Raw genomic sequence first — 6,758 nt, forward strand, 5'->3', positions numbered from 1 at the left:
AAAATATATTCATGGCTCTCGAACAATTTTTAAATTGTTGTGAGGGACAGGATTGGCTCTTTCAGGGGTCAGCAAACTTTTGAGATGGAACGTACCCAAAGAGCCGCATGCGGCTCGTGAGCCGCAGTTTGCCGACTGCTGTTCTAGATGGATGACAGACATTCAAAAATAACAAGAGACCACATTTATTGAGTATTGCCATGGCACTCTGCATTGGACTTAAGGAGACAGGTGCTATTACCTATCAGGTTTAGAGAGGTTAAACAATGGCCCACAGACACACAGCTCAGAGAAAGTGGTGCAGCCGGGGTGCAAGCCTAAACCTGCCTAATATGACCGCCTGTCCTCTTAATGGCTGACTCTTAGTGTGACTATTACTTCATTAGAGAGAGCTTCCATCAAGGTGATGCATACATTCCTTCCCAAGCTGGCTCTTCTCCTTCCCAGAACCCCATTCTCTGTAGCTTCAGAAAATTGATCATAACTTTTAACTGCATTTTTTATTGGTTGTCTTTCTCCCCAGACCGTAAACTCCATGAGAGCAGGGAACACATCATCTGTCTGGTTCATCATGGACCTACTTAGCAATTAGCACATAGCCTGACAGGTAGTCGGCACTCAATAAATACCACTGCATAAGCAACTGTGATAGACTATCTCCCTGAAAGTAAACAGAAAGTAACACTGTTTTCCTACCTGTTATAATAAGAATAAGAAGAAACACACAGGGGTTTCCTTCAGGGCATCGGGGAAGGCTTCTCTTAGGAGGTGACATAGAAATGAGATCTAGAAGGATGAGGGGGAATGTGTCAAGCGCAGAAAGGGTGGAGGTTATTTCACGCACGTGCTAAAGCTTGTCCACAGGCAAAACCAGAAGAAGCTGAGACAGCAGAGTAGAGAGAAGAGCAAATGGCAAAAGTGTCTCGGCATCCTCGCTTCCCGGTACCCAGAGTGAGTGCCCGTTATAATGCTATAATGCAGTCCTCACATGGGGCTGTTTTCGCACTGCAAAAAGCCCTTTGAAGATCCCTTTGAGAGAGAATGAAAACATGAAGATGGCTTTTTCTTCACCATCGAAAGCGAGAGGATAACACTTTGATTAGGAACCTCTGTCTAATCTACAAATGAGCATTCCAGGCAGAGTTCAGCTGGCTGAAAGCAGCAAAAAATCCCACACTCCTGGGAGCTGCAATAGGGTGGATACTGGTGCCCTCACGTCCAAGCTCGGGGGTCGACAGTACTGGGCCATCAAGTCCTCAGGGACTAGGCAGCCTCTGGCTTCCTGCTTCACCATCCGGAGGGCACATCCCTGTCCTCATGGTCTGGGATGTGCTCTGGCCATTGTTCCAGTGTTCCAAGAAGCAAAGTGAAGGGGGTCGGGCGAGGAAGCAGCTCCTGGAACCCTTCTGTTTATATCCCATTGGCCAGACCCAGGCATATGGTCATACCTGTGTACAAAAGGTGGTGAGAAATGTGGCCTTAATGTATGCAGGAGATCGCGAGCCTGGCTAAAATCCAGGGGCCTAGCTATAACCCAGGGGCCCTAGAAAGAACTACAGAACAGATACTGGGGTGGGCTATGGGCAGCAGTCTCTGCCCAGAGCAAACCCAGCCCTTTGTGTGATGTCGCCTTGCCTTTGGCATGGACAGGGAAATCGCTACCTGGATCAGGGTTAATGTATTCTCAGGTTAGTCCATGTTTACGCTTATCAGTGGGTCACCTTGTCATGCTCATCATTTCAAATCCTGAAAGCTGTGGAGCCCTGAGCCCCAATAACGCTTTATATGGAATTCCATTATGTTAAATGCTTGAACCCATATTGCTCTACTGAAATCAGAGGTGTGGAATCTGAAACACCACCTACCACCCCCTTCCCTGGACTGTGGTCCTTCCCTCCGACCCTTGAAGCATAATGTGGAAAGCTCTGGCTTCAGGCAACTGTCAGGTATGCCTGCCCAGAGAAACTAGAGGCTGTCAGCAGTACTTTTTTTTTTAAATTGGGGAACAGCCATGGTCATTGGTTACACATTGCTCTCATGCTGCAATGGCATAGTTGACTCTTTTAAGGAGGGCGCAGCTCACAGTGGCCCATGCGGGGAGCGAACCGGCAACCTTGGTGTTATCAGCATGATGCTCTAACCAACTGAGCTAACCGGGCACCCCACAGCAGTACTTTATAAATTACATTCTAATTGCTCCCCCTTTCAGTAGTGCTTCTAGCTTATTAGTTTTCTAATCAAAAGCCCCACCCCCAACTTTTGCCCATTCTCACAGATTTCTGAGCTGCTTTATTTGGACTTGTGGGGAACCAAGACAACTTGGCACCTTAAGAGTTTTAGAAATGGGATAGCGTGTGAAGAGTTTAGCACAGCATCTGGCAGTATTAAGTGTTCAATAAATATTAACTATTATTAACATTTTCTCAAAATATATTCTGCTTAAGCAACAATGCAACTTTAACACATTTTTTTTTAAACCAAAATAGATTAATGGCAAAATTGTCATGCTTATCCCCTGGCAAGCCCACTTTGTGACTAATAAAATACAACTTATTTTAAAGTTAAATTCTTCACCAAGGGACTGTGCTTGATTCTTACCTTCTGCTATTCTGCTTATTACGGCATCAAAAGGGGCAAAGACCTCCCCCTTTTAATCCAGGCTGATCCTCCTGAATCTTTTTATATGATTAACTCAATTCTAGGGCATTACTATCATCACCCCAATCTACCAAATTCTATCTATATATATAACAAATCTGAAACATCATCTCCTTCCTTCTTAATTATTAGACAAGATTCCCAAATAAGCTGCGTGTGGATCCTTCTTCATATTTGTCATAAAAAGAGCACTGAGTCTTGTTCCCCATCCTTAAGACGTTCTTGCTGCCAACAAGGATATAAATAAAATGATTAAATGTCAGGCATAGATCAGACACCCCCAAAATGGCAATTCTCATCATCATGTTATAATAGCTGATAGTGGTAATTTTCATATTTATTGAGCGCCTATGATGTGCCACTCTAGGCGAGGTGTTTAATATACATGATCTCATCAAAACCTGCCCATGATCCTATGAAATAGATATCATTAGCTCAATTTTATAAACAAGGAAACTACAGCTCTGAGACTGGGTTGGGTTCTCTGGAAAACAGAGCCTGAGCCTAAGTCTCTATTGGGGGGAAGCATGGATGAAAGCCGGCCTCATGGGGTGTTCACCTCCTCATCCTTCCCTGTTATGTATCAACCTCTCTGGGCAGCCAGTGGTGAGGCCAGAGCCTCTGTGGGTCCAGTTGATTTGGAAGCAAAGCAAGTGACTGAGAACAAGGGACATCTGTGGCAACATGAACGTGGAGTGGCACATACGCGTCATCCAATACTCCCAGAGAGCTGAAGTGACTTGCCCAAGGTTACACAGACATGGCAGAGCCAGCATTCAAACCCAGGCCAGTCCGACTCCAAAGCACTTTTCTTTTTCAATGACATCAAGACGACTTGCACTGCGGAGATTCTGAGCCAGCTAGGAGAGGAAGCTGCGGTTTTCTGAGCTGCCTGGCTCGTGGCTATGGACAGATAAATGCTTATCAAGTAGTCGTAGCTGATCAGTCAACAAGAATGCCTGTGGGCTTGTGTTGTCCTTTTCTATCTGTTAGGAATAGACACTTTCAGAGGCCATGAGCCATTCTGGTTAGACCTTCCATATTATCTGCTGAGGTTGCCTTCTCTCAACCCAGAGGTTAGCCCCAAGACAGCTGGGATTTGCAGGCAACATATAAGTGGCCAGGGCTCTGCCCTCACCTCCACCTGCCAGGTGTCAAGCGCTTCAGCAGTGAAATCAAGTGGGTTCACTTCCTTGAAGGGTCGGGAGGAACTGCCACATGTTTCACAGGAAATGGTCTATATGAATTTCTGGTGACAAGACCAATAATCCAAGAAATGAGGACTAACAGCTGCACAACAGCTGAGCCCTCTGTTTGAGAAAACGTTGCCTTTTACAGGTGTGCCCTGTGTTAAGCAAGTCCATCGTTCACCACAAGCTTCTGTGCATTCATCTGCATTTGGCTCCCCCTCTCCCCCATGCCCCTCTCAGAGGCATGAATGGGCTTTCCTTCCCTCTGGAGCTGTCTCTGCTCTGCCTCCTACCCGCTCCCGCCTTCTCGTGGAGAGCAGAGCTCCTTTCATTCATGTCCTGGCGCCTCTCGCATCCAATGTCTTCCTCCTCACTCTGGGGTCTTCTTCTCAGCCTACAGACATGCTCCAATTTATCCATAGTCAAGATGACATTTATCCATTTCCCCTCCAGCTACATTCTTTTTTTTGCTACTCAAGTTTCTCAAATGAACATCTGTTGGCTCTTAACCACACACTCAATTCTTAACTGTTTCGTTGCTGAATTTCCTCTCACCACTCTACTGAAATGCTTTCTCCAGGGGTCGCTGTTGTAAATATCTATTGCTTTTGCCACTCCCCACGGCACCATTCTCCCTTCTTCTGGTAATCATACCCTACTTCTCCTTCTAGAAAATTACCTCCTTTCTCACTCTCAACCTATAAGACTTGCCCAGGCTGCACATGTAACTCAAGGGTGAAGCATATGACCCTGACCTCAAATCAATTCATGATTTGTTCAGGGATGGGCACATGAGACCTTTTCTGGTTCTGCTGAGAGGGCGTTCCTTTCTCTTTGCCACTTAATTTAAACCTGAGAGAGCGAAGGCCTCAAGCTGCCATCACACGAGAGGAGAGCCTGGTTGGAAACGGACCTAGAGGAGATAAAGGAGGAATAATCTGATCCTAGTAACATCATGCGACTCCCTGAGTCATGTCACTCCTGATGACGACACTGTCTGCTGGCCTCTCAGTTAACTGAGCCTTTGTGCTTAAGCCAGTTGGTTGGAATTTATATTACTCGCGGCAGAAAGAGTCCCAACTGACACAGAAATCTAACAGGGTCATCAGGGGCCTCTGAGGCACCAAAACCAATGGAGTCTTTTCAGTTGCCCACCCCCACCCCAAGCATGACCCAGTACCTTCACTAGGGGGTGAGAGTGCCGCAGCTCCAGCTCCAGCTCCAGCACTTGCTATTTTTATGTCCTTGCACAAGTGACTCGACTTCTCCAAGCCTCAGTTTCTTCACCTGGAAATGGGATTGCTATGAGGAGTGTAGGTAGTGGGTTCTGAAGAAATGGCAGTTCTTTTGATGGGATTAGTGGATGACGGCTGCAGCGGAGGTCCCCATGGTGCCGCCTCTCTCCTTGTTGAACCCCACTCATGGCTGACCTGCACCTGCCCCATGACCTCTCTCTTCCCGTGGCTCTTTTCTTGACTCGGGCTTTTTGAGTTTCTCCCCCTGCCTTTCTAATCACACATTTTCTGGCTCCTGTCCCTCCTCCAAAATATGGGTATTTTTCAAAGCTCTGGCCCGGACCCACTTGTCCTCTATTTTGATCCTCTCTCCTCTGAGCATTTCAGCTCTGCTTTCCCCACTATATGCTGGACACCGTCCTCTTGGGTGTCCCAACAAGGGCCCCAAGCCTGGCGTGCCTCAGATGTCACGTGCGCCATGTCGTCTCCAGCCCCTTCAGTTCCAAACTTACTTCTCCTCTTGACTCTCTTGACTCTTCTGAGAATGGCACCTCTTTTCTCTCAGTCCTTGAGTCCTTGAACTTGGGAGTCATTGCAACTCCTTCCTGCCCTTTGTCCCCAAGTCCATTTCCAAGTCCTGTCACACTAATCCTCTTTCTTATCTTTGAACAGCCCCCCTACTTTCTTTCTCTTCTACAGGCTTCCACTCCAGTTCCTGCAACCTCTGGGGGTGGGAATGGGGGGAACATTCCAACAGCTTACTGAGCAATCCCTTAAAGGTCTTTCAGACCCTAGTAGCTGAATTAATGAATCTTCTTAATGCCAAGACCCTCATAATTAACCTCCTCTTCCCCCCAAATGTCCATGATTGCCCACTGCCTTTTGACTGCAATACACACAATTCAACAAACATGACTTCCAGCGTCTCCTCTGTGTCAGGCACTGTGCTAGGCATGGTGAGGAAGGCAGAATCAAAACGGATCTGTTCCATGATGGTCAGAGCCTTCCTGTGTAGGGGATTAGGTAAACAGACCACAAAGCCTGGTGTGTGCACATACACACACATGCACACACACAGACACACACACTCCCTCTTTCTCTCTCTCCCAAAATGATGAATAATACGAGCTTCCTTCATTCACTACCAATCCATCTTTCCAATTTTAATTTGATTTCCCGTGCCTGCTCCATAAGTCAGCTTGAACTACATGCGTTTCCATGTTCTCCCACCTCCCTGACTTGGCTTACGCAGTTTCCTTCCCAGGAATAGCCTTCTCTCCAACTCCGCTTGGCCAAACCTTGTGTACCTTTTATAGCCTTTCTCAGAGGATATCCTCCCATAAATCCCTGGCTGACTACCCTCATCACTTGTAATCTTTTCCTTCTCATCTCCCAAAGCACCTTACACGAACCTCTGCCTTGCATTTTCCATTTTTGAAAAAAAAAATAACATATTTATGTAAGTAACATCTGCCCAATTAGCCTGAACAGTCTTTAAGGGTAGGGGCTTGTATTTATCTTTGCATCCCTAATCACTGGCAAGTATGTCTCAAATAGTGCTAAGTATACATTTCCCTATACAGAGTGCATGCACCATTTAGGGCCAGCTTTATTTGCACTAAAAAAATTCTTTACCTAAAAAATAAAATTTCCCATAGGTTCTTCTAAATAAATC

This window comes from Hipposideros armiger, unplaced genomic scaffold (genome assembly GCF_001890085.2).
Source record: "Hipposideros armiger isolate ML-2016 unplaced genomic scaffold, ASM189008v1 scaffold_881, whole genome shotgun sequence".
NCBI classification, from domain to species: Eukaryota; Metazoa; Chordata; class Mammalia; order Chiroptera; family Hipposideridae; genus Hipposideros; species Hipposideros armiger.